This window comes from Oryctolagus cuniculus, chromosome 7 (assembly GCF_051225735.1).
Source record: "Oryctolagus cuniculus isolate XC-2025 breed Fujian yellow rabbit chromosome 7, ASM5122573v1, whole genome shotgun sequence".
NCBI lineage: Eukaryota > Metazoa > Chordata > Mammalia > Lagomorpha > Leporidae > Oryctolagus > Oryctolagus cuniculus.
In genome coordinates this window covers 29,476,811-29,494,973 of record NC_142873.1, presented here as the reverse complement: position 1 = coordinate 29,494,973, position 18,163 = coordinate 29,476,811, and positions in this window count along the sequence as shown.

Below are 18,163 nucleotides of genomic sequence, written 5' to 3'. Positions count from 1 at the left end.
TTACTATAGACCTTGATAGAACTGATTTTACTGAATCTGATGTTTTTATTTTTAAAAGATTTTATTTATTTATTTGACAGATAGAGTTACAGTGAGAGAGAGAGAGAGACAGAGAAAAAGGTCTTCCTTCCGTTGGCTCACTCCCCAAATGCCACAATGGCCAGAGCTATGCCGATCCGAAGCCAGGAGCCAGATACCTTTTCCTGGTCTCTCATGTGGGTGCAGGGGCCCAAGGACTTGGGCCATCTTCTACTGCTTTCCCAGGCCACAGCAGAGAGCCTGACTGGAAGAGGAGCAATCGGGACTAATCCGGCGCCCATATGGGATGCTGGCGCCGCAGGCAGAGGATTACCCTAGTGTGCCATGGTGCTAGGCCCGTGAATCTGATGTTTTAATATGCTTATATTCATTTGTTGCAAATATATAGCCCTGGTATGTAGGGATGGTTCAATATTCACAATAAAAAAAGTAAAAAAAATAAATATGGTAAATCACATCAGTGAATTGAAGAACAAAACCATGTAGTCATTTCAATAGATTCAGAGATACATTTGATAAAATACAACATCTTTTCATAATGAAAACCTCAAGCAAATTGGAAGAAGGAACATTTCTTGACACAATCAAAGCCATTTATGACAAACTCAAAGCCAGCATCTTATTGAATATAGAAAATTTGGAAGCATTCCCACAAAGATCTAAAACCAGAGAAGGATGCCCACTCTCATCATTGCTACTAAATATAGTCCTGAAAGTTATAGCCAGAGCCATTAGGCAAGAAGAAAAAATCAAAGGGGTACAAATTGAAAAAAGGAACTCAAACTATCCCTTTTTGCAGATGACTTGATTTTATATATATATATATATATATATATATATATATATAGCAGATCCAAAGGAAGGCACTAAGAGACTATTGAATTCATTAAAGAGTTTGGTAAAGTGACAGGATATAAAATTAACACAGAAAAATCAATAGCCTTTGTATACACAGACAATGCCATGGCTGAGAAAGGACTTTTAAGATAAGTCCTATTCACAATAGCTACAAAAATTTAATTACCTTGGAATAAATTTAACCAAGAAAGTTAAAGATCTCCATGATGAATATTACAAAGCATTAAAGAAAGAAATAGAAGAAGACACACACACAAAAAAAAACTAGAAAAATCTTCCATGTTCTTGGCATGGAAGAACAAATATAATAAAAATGTCCATACTAATAAAAGGAATTTACAGATTCAATGTGATCCCAATGAAAATACCAAGGACATCATTCTGAGATCTAGAAAGAAAAAAGATGCTAAAATTCATATGGAAACACAAGAGACCCTAGAAAGCTAAAGCAATTTTGTACAACAAAAAGATAGAGGCAACACAATATCATATTTCAAGACTTACTAAATGGCAGTTATCATCAAAACAGCCAATTGGTGGCAAAAAACAAAGATATGTAGCCAATGGAACAGAATAGAAACTCCAGAAATGCATGCATCTAAAACCAATTTATCTTTGGCAAAGGAGGTAAAATCAATCTCTGGAGCAAGGGCAGGCTCTTCAACAAATGATGCTGGGAAAACTGGATCTTCCTGTGCAGAAGTAGGAAAAAGACACCTAACTTACACTTTACACAAAAATTCATTCAACATGTATCAAGGACCTAAATCTATAACCCAATAACATCAAATTCATCAAATTACTAGAGAACATTTTGGAAAATGCAAGATACTGGCATAGGCAAAGATTTCCTGAAAAAAAAAAAAAACGGAAGCACAGGCAAACAAAGCAAAATTACAGATGGGATTATATCAAGCTGAGAAGCTTCTGCACTAAAAACACTCAGTAAAGTAAAGAGGCAACTGACAAAATGGGAGAAAACCTTTGCAAACCATGCAACTCATTAAGAGTAAATATCCAGAACCTATAAATAATTAAAGAAACTCAACAACAACAACAGAAAACAATCCTGTTAAGAAATGGGCAAAGGACTTGAACAGGTGTTTTTCTAAAGAGGAAATTCAAATGGCTAACAGATGCATGAAAAAATATTTGGATCACTAGCAATCAGGGAAATGCAAATCAAAATCACAGTGAGGTTTCAACTCAAACTAGTTAAAATTGGTCTCAGACAGAAATCAACAAAACGTATATGGTGGTGAGGATGTGGGGGGAAAGGTACCCCTAATCCATCATTCCTGGGAATGTAAACAAGTACAGCCACTGTGGAAGACAGTATGGAGATATTTTGGAAAGCTAAAAATAGACATGCTATATGACCCAGCAATACCACTCCTGGGAATTTATCTAGACCAAATGAAATCAGTACATGAAAGTTAGCTGTACCCCTATGTTTATTGCAGTTCAATTCATAATAGCTAAGATATGGAATCAACCCAGATGTCCAACACCTGATGACTGAATAAAGTAATTATGGTATATATATACATATATACACACACACACACACACACACACACACAAACACACACATACACACACATATATGCGCACACTATGGAATATTACTTAGTTGTAAAAAAGAATGAAAAGTTGTCTTTTGCATCAAAATGGATGCAGTTGGAAACCATTATACTTAGTGAAATAAGCCAGTTTCCAATAGGAAAATACCATATATTTTCCCTAATCTGTGGTAGCTAATAGAGTACCAAAAATATGATTTAGATGAGTGAAACTGACCTTTTTGGATTTGATGATTGTTTATAGCCCTTGTCTCTACTACTGAGGAACAGTTTTTTTTTTCCCCTCATACTATTTGTTGAGCTCTTTAATTAGTGTAGGGTTAATCTTTTTTTTTTTTTTAATTTTTTGACAGGCAGAGTAGACAGTGAGAGAAAGAGAGAGAGACAGAGAGAAAGGTCTTCCTTTTGCCGTTGGTTCACCCTCCAATGGCCGCCGCGGCCGGTGCGCTGCGGCCGGCGCACCGCGCTGATCCAATGGCAGGAGCCAGGTACTTCTCCTGGTCTCCCATGGGGTGCAGAGCCCAAGCACATGGGCCAGCCTCCACTGCACTCCCTGGCCACAGCAGAGAGCTGGCCTGGGAGAGGGGCAACTGGAACAGAATCTGGTGCCCCAACCGGGACTAGAACACGGTGTGCCAGCGCCGCGAGGCGGAGGATTAGCCTAGTGAGTCGCGGCGCCAGCCTGGGTTAATCTTATGAGTATAAAGTAAACTGAAAGTAAATCATTGTAAAAATTAACAGAGTGAATAGGAGGAAGGATGAGGAGGGGTGGGAAGTATAACTGTGTTCCTAAATCTGTATATATGAAATACATGAAATTTGTGTATGTTAAATAAAATAAAAAGTTGAGAAAATGAGAAAGAAAATTTGATCTTTAGTAGTGAAATAATTGTCAGTTGTATATAGCAGGCAAAATATTAATGTAACTGGATTTAACAGAGGATTTAGATTGGATAAGCCATTACTTGCACACTTTGGATTTGCCATTTAAAGTATATAGAGTGTGAACTATGAATTGAATGATATTTGATAAAGTTTAGAAACTGATAAAGATTGTTAAGCTTGAGTACATTGAGATTGCAAGTATAAAATGTGCTGTACTTCCAAATTGCCTTAGCAAAGGATGATTACAACCCATCTGTGTTACATTTAAAATGGTTTAGGCTGACTTTGGAAGAAGGCGCACTAGGGAGCAAATGGGAATAAACTCGGTCTCGCTGACAACAAAGGATTCAACAGCAACAAGAAGGAAATCCAGGAACAGCCTTCACCAGGGTTGTGCCTTTGAGTTCTCCAATTTGCCACACCTTTTTCTTCACTCTTGGAAATCCAGATGGCTTCATGTGCTTGCAACTCTTCCCATTTACGTGTGGCTCCAAGAAGTTAATGACAATAATGACCAGTGAAGGTGTCCCAGAGGTGGAGGGGAAACATTATTGAGTAAGACCTGATTGTTGATGTGAATTTTTAAAAGAAAAGGATCAACCAATAGCTAAGGTATCAGTACCAAAATTTTGCTTCCTGGTGCCATCTTCAAAAGGTGTTGCTATTTCTGTAAATGCCTTTAAATTTAACTTCATATTTTCATGCTCAAAGAGAATAGTATTGAAGAGATCATTATTCACTATGGGAAGCTTTATGAGTAGCCTGTTTGTTGAAATTAAAAGAGAAAGTAATTTGAATTCCAAGATATGCTGACTCTTCATCTAAGTTTTCATAATGTCTTAATTGTATAACCAGGATTCTTAAGTTTTTTCCAATATGGCTTAGAAGACATTTTATAACAAAATACCAAATAATGAGCAATTTATACATAATAGGGATTAATTTCTCATATTTCTGGAAGCTAAGTCAGTCCAAGATCAAGATGACACACTATTGCTGTATCTCTTGGAGAGGATGAATGCTATGTCTTCACATGGGAGGAGGGACAGAGGGGGAAAGATGTGAATTCACTCCATGAAGCCATTTTATATGGGCACTAATCACTTCCACAAGGGTCCCAAATATGAATATTGGAGAAACATATGCATTCAATCCATAGAAGTTCCCCTTCACAAAAAGGTATAGCCATGGCCTCAAAAAACTTTTTCTATCATTAGAATGCATCATATACACACAGTTGCCACTACCTTGTTTTATATTACACTGATGGCAGTCAGTGACATTGTACTGAAGGTAAGAGTAGCTACCAAAAATAAACTGTGGGAAAGCAGCTGAGTCTGACCCTTCTATATAACTCCAGAGGAGGTGAGATATGAGGGGAAGTACCACTAGCATTTGGGGTAAAGAGCCTGAGCCTGCCGTACTCATTCTTTTTCACCCTCACTTTCAGAGTTAGTCTGGGTGTGAAGGTGCTCTAGCTGTGACATCTGTTTTTCACTGATCATAAGGGTTGACTTGGCTGTTCTGGTTGGCCAGATGCGTGTTCCCTTCCTGTCTCACCACTTCATGTTTGTCCTTCCTAAAGCTGTGCAGTCAGGATATAAGAGAAAATGTGCTCTCCTACTAGAACCTCCAAACAAGCACTCAACACCCATTTGTAGGAGAACGTAGGGTATTCAAGCTTTCAAGACTCCAGACATACCCAAATGAGGCACTGCATGCGGCAGCCTGCCTTTCTTATAAAAAGAAAACAACAAAACAGACAGCCTGAAGGAAACCCACTCCTCTTTTCCTCCATGTAGAAGAACTGTGGACTAAGTACTAAATCTATGGTGCTTTGATTGCTATAGGTGAAACTGATATAATAACTTCACTGTATAAAGAAACATTTCTAGTCTAGTATATTATATGTGTCATCATTTTATTAATGATAGGCTCTTCCTTTGCCCTACTTTCAGTTGAATCTATATTGGTAGTCCAACGTTGTAGAAATACTTCATGACATAACTTCTGTGAATGTAATGGGATAATCTTCAGGAATGGGAGTATAATGATGGGCTATCATCTCTCAGAAGAATTAATAGTCAGAAAATATAAATGCAGGCTTTCTCCTTGTTATCAAACTCCTTTGGGAAACAATAAAATGTCAGTTTGTGTGAATTTCTGGGAGATGAGAGATCAGAAAACTGAAAACATCAGACAGACACACACACACACACACAAAGCTTGGTGGGTACATTTTCTACTTTCTGGCCTGCTCTAGTACCAGGTCATTGGTTCTAATGCAGTTCTGGCTGATTACAAACAAACACTGAAAGTAGAGTTGTAGGTACCTAGTAAGTACTTTGATTCTCTGCTATGTGAGTATTACTCTAGAATACCAGAGAAAAACCTCTTTCCAACCCATAATTGTTGAGCTTCTGGCTGTAAGAATAAATGATAGACATTATACAGATTTTCCATTGGAAGTTGAGAGTCCAGGACTGTGCTACTCTCTATTATTTAGCAGTATCTCAAATAAGACATCATGGCAATGAAAAACAGCAATGATCATAAATTTCAAACTGAAGACATAATGATTTAGTAGACTGAACCCTGGAGTTTGAGTTAAAAGTCTTAACTCTCCCTTTTAGTCATTCACTTGATCATGGACAAGTCACTTAGAATTTCTAGATTTGAGGTTGCTTCCACATTACAATGTACTGCATACTGTCAATATGAGAGTGAACTGAAAGATGAAGGTGTTTTCAAAACAAAAAGACACTAGGGCAACATACTGGTTATTAGCCTGAGGAATCTGCTTGGGGTTCTGGGATCTCTATAACAAGCAAGGAATGAAAGGGTATTTGAGATATTTCTTCTTGGATCTCTATGTTCTTTGACCAGATTGTAGCCTTGAAAATAAACATAGTGTATGTGTTGAAGGGAAATTAAGGGAAAGAATTTTTGGAATAAAAAATAAAAAAAAATTTGATCACATGAAGGATATAGAAACTGAGATTAGAAAACAATGCCAGATTTTACATATGTTAGTGATATATAGAACTGCAATAGTGCACAATGAATGTGTAGCAGTGAATTTTTTTATTGAGAAGTTACATTTTTCAGTATTAATATATATAACAAATTGATAAAGCACCACATATATGATCAAAAAACTCCAAGTTTGCTGCTAAACTTCTTTTTTAATATTTTTAAACTTTGAAATAATAATTGAGTACAATTATTTCATGTCTATGTCTATGAACTGCTGGCTGTACTGGAGATAAAAAGTGGCTCATATGTGATCACAATTGAAAAAACTGAACACAAAGAGCTGTTGAATTTAAGAATCAAAGATTTTTTTATAACTTTAACAAAATGCAGGGAATGAAGAAACAATGAAAAAGAAAAAAAAAAGCCTTGAAGAATGCACCAGGAACACCTTGAATCCCCAGTAAAGCCCTAAACAATTAAAACCTAATAGGCTAAGACCATGGAAGGACAAATGATTCTTCTGTGGCAGTCACCTAGTATACATCTGTTTCAAGTACAAATTACATATTCCATACACACACCCCACTGCTTATTTCCCTGATATCAGATTCAGTTTTTTAATCTGTCTTGTTAACTTTTAAAAAAACTGATATCCTCTTAAGAAAGAAGAAACCTATGTATTTTAATGGAGTTTGATGAGATATTATTTTATATTAAAGTTTTATATAACAAAGGTAAAGTCTTTGAATTAAAACATGAGCACAATATTCTGTTTTTTATGTTTTGTTTTTATACTTGATTTCAGGTTAGAATTTTCTTGCTAACTTTCCCTTTCTCTCTGCATCCTGCCCCCTGTGTCACTCTCTTCCCCAACAGAATTTGAATGCATGAATGTTATATATTAGGATGTAAGAAAGGATTTAGAGCCCAGTTGCTGGTGGACTGGAAGTATGGGGTTGAGGAAGTTCCCAGACGATGGTTTATATTTTTTGTATACTGTAGGAATCATATTAATCTTTGAAGAATTGGTGGGAAGGTGCTAAAATAGTAGATCTAGGAGAGTGTTAAAGGTAGGAAGTAGCTCTGTGGCTTGCTGGGCTATCAAGGTCAATCTAGTTGGGTTGAGGGGTACAACTTTTTATTAGAATATGACTTCCTCCTGTGTAGTAACCCCACTCTCTGTGCTTTCATCATGTTTCTCCATGAGCAATGGCAATCTAGTAGCATCTATTTCAGAGACGGGGTAGGCAAAAGTTTAATGAACCATGGTTTCAGTTTCCTTATAGGGGTTAAATGAAACAGGGATGGTGAAATTGAGAATTTTGTCTTAAGTGGAAGTTAAAATGAAATACAAGGGTTTGAAACCATGCAAACAAGGTAACGGAAATATGATAGAAGGGCATAAGGGTTTGAATGTTTCAGAAAAGTGAAAGATGAGGAATGGAAAGAAGGAAGGTGTTATGGGCTGCATTGTGGTCTCCCTGTCCAATTCCTATGTTAAAGTTGTCACCCCCAGGACCATAGATTATAGTTAGAGATGAGTTTGTTAAAGAGGTAATTAAGGTTAAATGAGATCACTGGCAGAGACCCTAATCTGGCATGTCTGATGTCCTGGTTAAGCCACTGCTTGCGACACAGGCAAGCCACGTTGGAATGCAAGTTTCAGTACAATCTGCTCCTCTTATGACACACAGTATTCTTGCTAATCCGGACAGGCAGTAAGTGATGGCTAAAGTGCTTGGGCCCCTGCCACCCTGGCTTAGGTCTGGCCCAATCCCAGCTGTTGTGGGAATTTGGGGAGTGAACTAGTGGATGGTTATCTGTCTCTCTCTGTCTCTCTTTCTCTCTCTGCTTTTGAAGTAGATGAAAATAAGTGAAATAAAAGCAACATTAAAGAAAAGAGATAGAGAGTGCATTTTGATGAAGTGTTTAAGATGTGTGTCGAGAGGATCTGGGTTCTAGTACTGGCTCCTTTCCCAATTCCACCTCCCTGCTTATACTCATCCAAGGAGGATGCAGATGATGACTCCAACAGTTAGGTCTCTGCCACACATGTAGGACATTGAGATTGAGTTCCTGGATCCCAGGCATTTGGGGAGTGGACCAGGGAATGGGTATACTCTCTTTCCCTGCCTGTGTGTCTGTCTCTGTTTTTCTACCTCTTAAATCAATTAAATACACAAATAATTTTTTTAGAAAACAGCTAAAGGAGATTAGGATGCAGACACACAAAGCAGAGTCCATGTGAGGACACAGAGAGAAGATGGCTATCTATAATCCCAGGAGAGAGGCCTTGGAATAGGTCAACCCTGCTGACAAATTGATCTCAGAATCAGAATTAGAATAAAATCAATTTATTTTGTTTAAGCAGGGTTTCTTGGGTCTCAGATTCCAGTAGTGGGGTAACTCAGCAGTAACTGGACAGTGTCCAGGGTGTGGTTGTGGGAAGGGAGGGAGGGATGATAAGAAGGTGAAAGTTCCTAGACACAGTGAGGAAAGCCCACGATGTGCAGGTGCATTGTTAAAGTCGGCGTGACAGGGTTACAAGGCACTCAAGTTTAACAGTGTTGGTTTAAATTGAGCTATCAGTTTATACTTTACTCTGTAAATATTTCATAGCAAAAGTTGTCACATGAGATAACAAATGTGAAAATAACTTTTTATTTCAAGCCATAAAATAAAATCTCTGAAGCCTGAGGTGTATAATTTTAGACCTATTAAGTGAACATTGTTTGAAGCATGATCTGATTTATCTGCCCTACGAAATATTATCTCCCCATGACTTTTACACCCTTATTGATTCAGTTTCATGAGGAGGTGAAATTATATGGGTGGGGCATTCCCAGGAATAACACAGAGCCCGGCACACAGAATGGTGGGTTTGATCAACATCGGGGTGACTCTAGAAAGAATGAGCCATTCAGGGCCTCCTGTTTTTAATATACTTGCCATATGATCTGGATCCCCTAAGATAGACAATCTTACCAATACCAAGAAAGTCCTGTCCCATGTAGAAGCTTCTACCTGAGACTTCCTGTCCCCTGGAGTCACTGCACTTCTCAAAGTAAATAGGCTCAGGTCTTCCATCCATGCAACACTTAACAACTGGCAGCCTAAGCTCCCAGCTCCCAGAAGAGCAACTCTCTTACTTATGAGCTGTTGGTGGTGCAGAAAAGGAAAGCAGCCTTACCGAGATACATGCAGCCTCAGATGTCCTTTTCTGGTTGCATAGCCCAGGCACATGTAGAGCAAAGGGGACTGCATGGAACTGCTCACTCTTATTGCTCTTAGTTCCTACCTTCCTCCTCCAGTTTATGTTTCCTCATGGCACTTTCCATCAACCAACATTATCTATCATTTATTTACATTTACTATCTTATCTCTCTACCTTCTATGAAAAGCCCCATTAATATAAGAATTCCCTTTGATGCCATGGCATAGTGGGTAAAGCTGTCACTTGCAACACTGACATTGCATATGGGCGCCAGTCCATGTCCTAGCTGCTCCACTTCTGATCCATCTCCCTGCCAATGCCCTGAGGAAAGCAGCTGACTCCTGGTTTCTACCCGGCCGATCCCCGGCCATTGGGGCCATCTGGGCAATGAACCAGCTGGTGAAAGATCTTCTCTTCCTCTCTCTCCCTCTCTAAATCTGACTTTCAAGTGAATAAACAAATTTTTAAAAAAATAATTCTTCATGATTTTATTGCCTACTATATCCTCAGTACTAAGAATAGTGCTTGGAACAACTAGACACTCAACAAATACCACTGCGAACTTAAAACCGTCCTAAAGTGTGCTGTCTTTTCCCTCATCAATACCTGGGAGTCGATTTTTTTAGGGAAGGATGGGAGTAAATTGACAAAATTATTAGTGCATTTTAATTCCAGAAAGTGCTGCTTCCTTACATATAAACAGTTACAAATGAAGCCTATAAAATTTGGTGTTTACTGTAGTATTAAAATGACTTGCTCTGCTCCCAAACTCCAGTGAGGGGGTAAGTATATGCATATTATATTTGCATATATAATATTAAAAGAGTAAAAATTTAATTTGACTATATGTTGAGAGGTGGGGACTTTGGAATGGGGTTGAATTAGATAGGGTTGTTAGGAGCCCCTGTTGAGTCCTGAGGCCCCTAAGAGGAGAGGGAGAGAGAACACCCACACCGTGGCACACACCCTCTCGCTGCCCTGTGATGCCCTGGGTCGTTTTGGGATCTTGTCACCAAGAGAGCCATCCCCATGCAGTGATGCACCCAAAGAAGCCCCTACACAAAACTTGTGTCAAGCTGTTCGGGATTTCAGCCTTCCAAACCGTGAGCTAAACAGATCTCATTTGCTTACAAAGTAGGTTTCCTCGGGTATTTTATGATAATAATAAAAATGACTAATTAGGTCTGTAATAGAATTACCTTTTGATGAAAGTATTGAGGAAATACAAACTAATAATAATGGTAATGCACAGGAGGTCAAAGGTCCAGTTTTGACTCAACCGTCAAGAAACTGATTTGAGAGCAGGTTTGTGGATCCCCCGCAGGGTTTGAGGAAAAATTAAGCCAGGTGGGGCACTTTGAAGTTTCTGTTGGATCAATAAAAACTGACTGTGCTTGTATTTAATATAAACCACTGCAGACCACTTTGCAGCCTGTTAATGTAAAATAACTGCCAAATGTGCTGAGATTTAACATTTGTCATATGACGTGTAAATCCATTTAACTTCCACTAAGGCAAAACTTTCTTGCTTATAAAAGATGGAAAAATAACATCTATCTTGCAGGATGATAGTGAAGATTGGAGGTAGGCATATATATGACTTAAATGCTACCTGGCACATAGAGACTTAAAAGATGTTGCTTTACAGTGAATGCCTGCTGAGTATCAGGTAATGTCACATTTACCACACTGATCCCCAGGGCAACTCTGTAAGGCAGGTATCATCACCATTATTTTGCAGTAGAGGAAACTAAGACTCCAAGCAAAGTGGTCTGCAGTTGTTATACCGCCAGCAGACTCTAGAACCAGTTCTTCAATCTTACATTACCTGATGTGTCCACAGGTAACTGTGGGGAAATACACTTGCTACCCAAATGAAGAACAGTTGAGTAGTACTGTGGTTTATATTAAATACAAGTACAGTCAGTTTTTATTGATCCAACAGAAACTTCAAAGTGCCCCACCTGGCTTAATTTTTCCTCAAACCCTGCGGGGGATCCACAAACCTGCTCTCAAATCAGTTTCTTGACGGTTGAGTCAAAACTGGACCTTTGACCTCCTGTGCATTACCATTATTATTAGTTTGTATTTCCTCAATACTTTCATCAAAAGGTAATTCTATTACAGACCTAATTAGTCATTTTTATTATTATCATAAAATACCTGAGGAAACTTACTTTGTAAGTAAATAAGATAGAATCTGACATCAGTGGTCCCTAGGGATTCTAGTTAATCATAGGTGTATAAAGTTAATTGCAATAGATCTTAGTAAAAAATAATGGTGGGAATAAGAGATCAAGGAATAAAGGAGATGGGAGTGGGAGGGCAGGCACGGTGGAAAGAGTCACTCTGTTCCTAAAGTTGTAATTGTAAAATGTATGAAGTTTGTAACTGTAAAACTGTATATTTCTGCATAGAAAAAAATACTTTTTGGAATAAAAAAAGAGTTAGTTGAAATTGCCATTACCTAGAGACATCCAAAATATATTTAATTGAATGAATGAGTGAATAAAGATGAGGAATCTTTTCAGATTATATTTCATCAAATTATTCAAAATTTATGTTCCATATTTTACTTTAATGCTCAAGAGTAGAAGTTTCTGTATTATTTTGTGGATTCATACATATCTTCTTTTGGATGCTACACAGTGATTTGCTTTCTCCCAATAGTTGTATGTCACTTGTGGCAAATGGATGGAACTAAAGAACATTTGGTTAAATGAAATAAATCAGGCACAGAAAGACAATTGCTGCATGTTCTCCATTATACATGGAAGATAAAATGTAGGATAACTATGGTTAAAAACATTCATTATGTATTTCAAAATAGCTGGTAGAACATATTTTGAATATTTCCAACACAAAATATTATATGTCTAAGCTGACAGATACCCCAATTGCTCTGACTTCATTATTACATATTGAATATGTACATTGAAATATCACACTATATCCTATAAATGTGTATGATTCCTAGGTGTCAATTATAAGTAAAAATATTTTTTAAAAATGATTGGAGCTCAGTTTACATTACGCATCCTGGCTTAGGGTGATTAAATGTAGAGATCATTGCCTTTACTTGTTTCTGGGCCTACTACAATAGCACAACTAATTTGTTTCCATGCTTACTCTCCTCCAATTCTTTCTTGACAAAGCAGCCAAATGTGCTCAAATTGGCGGTCATCTTCCTTCCTAAAACTCTTCATTAACTTTTTTTTTTTTTTTGACATGCAGAGTGGACAGTGAAAGAGAGAGACAGAGAGAAAGGTCTTCCTTTTTTCCGTTGGTTCACCCCCCAGTGGCCGCTGCACCCGGCGTGCTGCGGCCGGTGTACCGCGCTGATCCGAAGCCAGGAGCCAGGTGCTTCTCCTGGTCTCCCATGCAGGTGCAGGGCCCAAGGACTTGGGCCATCCTCCACTGTACTCCCGGGCCACAGCAGAGAGCTGGACTGGGACAGAATCCAGGGTGCCGGCGCTGCAGGCGCAGGATTAGCCTATTGAGCCGTGGCACTCGGCCTTCATTAACTCTTGAAATAAAACACAAAATTCTCGGTACAGTCTACATCTTATGAACAACTCTATTTTCACCATGTGCCACTCCTCCTCATGTATCCCATCAACTTTGGGATATTTATTTTCTGAACAAGCCAACTCCTCCCTGTCCCCATCCCTTCACTCCTCTCCCCTCTGTCTGAACTATATCTTCCCCAACTACTCCACTGATGTTTCAGTATAATGCCTACGTCTCACTTTCAAGAAGCTCTTCAAATCCCCATTTTATATTTTGTCCCTTAAGACATGATCTCAGGGCATCCTGTAATTCCTTTCATAACATATGTAACAAATTTACTTACTTATGATGGTACACTTATTTGTATTCTTCTTTGTTCACCATTGCCTCTCCAGTAGACACTAACTAGCAAGGGGATTGTGCCTATTTTACATAAGCTTTTATCTCCACCGCTTCCTGGCAAAAAGTACTTGATTCTTATTAATGTGATGACAAGTGAAAGAATTTTAAGAGTGTACTTAGACTTGATTTTGGAAAAGAACCAGGCATCCTTCTGATGCCCATGGGGCTACCACTTCTCCATATCCCTACGACTGGCTCAGTCTGTGATCATCTGTTGGTTAAGGAAGGTGCTAAACCTAAAGATGCTTTCTTGTCGTTCTTTTTTTAAAGATTTATTTATTTTATTTGAGAGGCAGAATTACAGATAGAGAGTGGGAGAGACAGAGGTCTTTCATGAGCTGGATCACTCCCCAAATTGCTTCAATGGCTGGAGCTGGGCCAATCCAAAGCCAGGATCCAGGAGTTTCTTCCCGGTTACCCTTGTGGGTGCAGGGACCCAAGGTCTTGGGTGATCTTCCACTGCTTTCCCAGGCCATTAGCAGGGAGCTGGATCAGAAGTGGAGCAGCTAGCACTTGAACTGGGGCCCAAATGGGTTGCTGGCCCTGCAGGCAGGGCCTTAGCCTAGTAGGCCACAGCACTCGCCCCAGGATTTTTCTTTTCTAAAATAGGGATATATCCCTTCTACTACAGATTAAATTTTTGTGAAAGTAACATATGTAGAAGATTTTCTATAGTCATTATCTTCATATAAGTTAGTATACTATAATCACAAGGTATGATTAACTTGTATCATAAGCTTTCAGAGGACTTAGAAGCAGAAGTTAACAATCAAGAGTTGGGTGGGATTAGAGTAAAAAAGTCTGGGTTTTCTGGAACCCTTGAACTTCTACTTACTAGTTATGTGTCCTGGAAAGTTACTGTCTCTGTGCTTTGGTTTCCTTAGATATAAAAAGTGAATAAAACTTTGTTTACCTTCAGAAGGTCATTCTGTGAATCAAATGATAGATATAAAGTGCTTAACTCTTAGGAACAGCTCAATAAAAGTTAACTAGTATGTTTACCTTAGCTATAAAAATATATGACAAACTTCAAAATGTTGTTGGAAAATGGAATTAAAATATGTTTATTGTAGTGCAAAACCTTTTTGAATCCTTGCATTAAGAGGTCTTCAATAAGTTAATGGAGCATACATATTATGAAAAAAGTATGCATTGATTTTGAAAAAAATGTGCACTGAATTTTTAAATTTCAGTTTCAATGAAATTTTTGAAGTCTCCTCTTAGTCTAAGGAGGTGAAAAAGAAATGTACCTCATTTCCAATGACAGTGACTTGTAAAAATCATTCATTTGATCAACATGTCTGATTGTTCGCTGTGTGACAAGCCTAGTTCTAGGACTTGAATTACTGTGGTGGATAAAGTTTAATGCTCACCCGAATTGTGTTCAAATTCTGGCATAAAGTTTTAAAAAATTAAAAAAGTTAAGATCTGTCTTCCCTCTCTATATCCTTCATTTTGACTCCCCAGGGGTGTCAACATGAATTTTTTTTGTGTGTGCACATTTCCAAAATATTCTCTATATACCAATAAATATTTTATTTTTTTTATTTGACAGGTAGAGTTTAGACAGTGCGAGAGAGAGACAGAGAGAAAGGTCTTTCTTCCGTTGGTTCACCCCCCAAATGGCCGCTACGGCCGGCACGCTGTGCTGATCCGAAGCCAGGGGCCAGGTGCTTCTTCCTGGTCTCCCATGGGGGTGCAGGGGCCCAAGCACTTGAGCTATCCTCCATTGCCCTCCAAATTGATCAAACTCTAATTCTACTCAGCATATTTTATTGAATCTCATTTTTCATTCTCTGAAAAGTGGACATATGGTCAATGCCATCTTATAGTTTTAATTGGAAGAATGTTTTCTTTTCATTGTGGTATTTAATACCAAGGTGACTCAAGATTAAGCAAATAAAACATGGTATTACATGCATAGAAGAGTAAAGGACTTGGCTTTGAGTGCAGAAAACCAGCAGTACACCATATTTTATAGTGAAGAATTATATAGGCTGAAAGAAACAGAAATGAAAGTCACTAACTTGAAAAAAGAGTGTCATTTTTCTCTTGTAATAAGATTCCATGTCTTGGGGATGCAGGGCTAATTGTGGCTTTAATGTTTTGATGGGGGATCGGATTCTTTTGTCTGCTACTCCTCAGAATCAAAACAGGACAACTCTCTATGACAGTGTGATTACTCTACAGGCAGAAATAAACGATGTTCTCTGCCTCCAGCCCGTTCAATATATAATAGTGGAGCAGAAAGAAGATAAATACATTGAAAGCTACCATCAGTGACTGGTGGTGTGGTGCAGTGGGTAAAACCATAGCCTGCAATGCTGGTATCCCATATGGGTGCTGGTTGAAGTCCAAGATAATTTCCTTCCGATCCAGCTCCCTGCCAATGTGCTTGGGAAAGCAGCAGAAGATGGCCTAAGTGCTGGGGCCCCTGTTCTTGGACTCCTGCACCCATGTGGGAGACCTGTAAGAAGCTCCTGAATCCTGGCCCAGCTCTAGCTGTTGTTGCCATTTGGGGAGTGAACCAGTAGATGGAAGATCTCTCTTTATCTCTCTTTCAGTAAGTCTGCCTTTCAAATTAATTAATCTTTTTTTTAAAAAAAAAAAAGAAAAAAAAAGCTACCATCAGGAGGAGAAAGGGGGAACATGTGTTCACTGATCCAGAAAGACAGTCAAATCCTGCCACACAGATACAGCAAGGAATCTGGTCCCTGGCACTGGAGTGAGCTGCTTGGTTGGGCAATTTGGTTTACTCTGGTTTCTACCTTCTGAGAGAACCAGCTTTTCTCATTGTCCTCCGTGGACCTGCATCGTTTCTCCCTGAGGTAGAGATCGTGATGGGTGCACTTCTAGGATTTTGCCCAGCTTTAAAAACCTCCTTCTTTTGGTGTGACTTTGGGCTCACCAAAATTATGTTATCAATTGCAAACTTGCAAGTCATGGTCTGGATTTCTTTGACCAATTTATTCCATCAACATTCAGAATACTTGTTGTTTATTTGCTTCTAGTCATTTATACACTTAAGAAACCACAGCCAAAGATCTTGTAAGGCATACTTCACACACTTGAAAGTGCCTCTCATTTACCTGCTGACTTCCTTGGTGGCTGTTAAGATGGCTCTTGTTGTGAAGAAAAAATGGCAAATGACTTTACCTTTAATTTCATCTTTAATAGAGACTTTCTTCTTCTTTTTCATATTAATGTCCACCTTAAGTATTAGATGTTAACTGATCTATCCCATAAGAGCTCCGGATATGGAGGGCCCTTAAAAATCTCATTTTTAATTTTAAAATATTTAATTGATAAGGATTTTTTCAAGATGTACATCATGATTTAATACACATCTACATTGTGTAATGATGATCATAATCAAAATAATTTCTGCTTGTCCTGATAGTAACCCTGTTTTTTCTTCTCTACTTGTAATGCCTTTTGCTTGAAGTAGAAAAAACAGTTGGCTTTCAAAACTCTGTATGGCTAAAAACTATGGTACTATGGCCGGTAGTACTCTTACCAGGTGTGTAGAACATTATCTCTGGTCCTCATATAATAGTATGATGTGAATTGGGCACCTTGGATGGAAAGTCATCCTCCAGGTAATTACTCAAGGATCAAGCATGTTTAATCTTGGTGATGCCATCATCTTTACAGATGACATCTGATGCAGAAGGGTACTAGTAAGAATACTGAGTTCTTAAACTCAGGCACAGAAATGGTACTCATCATCACTCTCACTCATGCTAATTGCCCACAGTCACTTATTCAATGTCAGTATCAGGCAGACTGGGAAATACTCTCTTCCTACCTACCAGAAAGTGAAAAGGAATTGCTGAAGCTCTAGCCAAACCCTGCCACAATTCTGTTATTAAAATAATTATAATAATAAAAGTTGCTATACAATCTTCTATTTTACATCATTACACACAAAAAATTGTGTCTGAATATAACTTTACTCTTGCCAGTGCAATGGAAGAGTTTTGCTCTTGAGTAGCAGGCTAGACTCCAAGAAGCTGCAAGTGACTAAGGAGCATGCCTGCCGGCTAGAATTCACAGGATTGAAGCTGAAAACAGTAAGTGCATGTGCAAACTATCTTCCCTGCGAAAGGTGTACATTCTGTTGGCCTGGAAGAACGCTTGTGTGATGTTCTTCATTCTCTTCCAGAAACGATCATTAGGAGCTCATTCATTTCAAGTCACAACTGATGTATAGTACCATGTTATGCTAATCCTTCCTGTGATAGTGTTTGCACTTTTTTTTTTTTGACAGGCAGAGTGGACAGTGAGAGAGAGAGACAGAGAGAAAGGTCTTCCTTTGCCATTGGCTCACCCTCCAATGGCTGCCGTGGCCGGCACACAGCGGCCGGTGCACCGCGCTGATCCGATGGCAGGAGCCAGGTGCTTCTCCTGGTCTCCCATGGGGTGCAGGGCCCAAGCACTTGGGCCATCCTCCACTGCACTCCCTGGCCACAGCAGAGAGCTGGCCTGGAAGAGGGGCAACCGGGACAGAATCCAGCACCCCAACTGGGACTAGAACCCGGTGTGCCGGCGCCGCGAGGCGGAGGATTAGCCTAGTGAGCCGCGGCGCCGGCCAGTGTTTGCACTTTTAAGAGAGAGCTTTTTATGGCACAGGATAAAGTTTAGTAATGTGTTTTCAGGTTTTAGAGAGATGAATCTTTAGATAGGAGCCGTACTG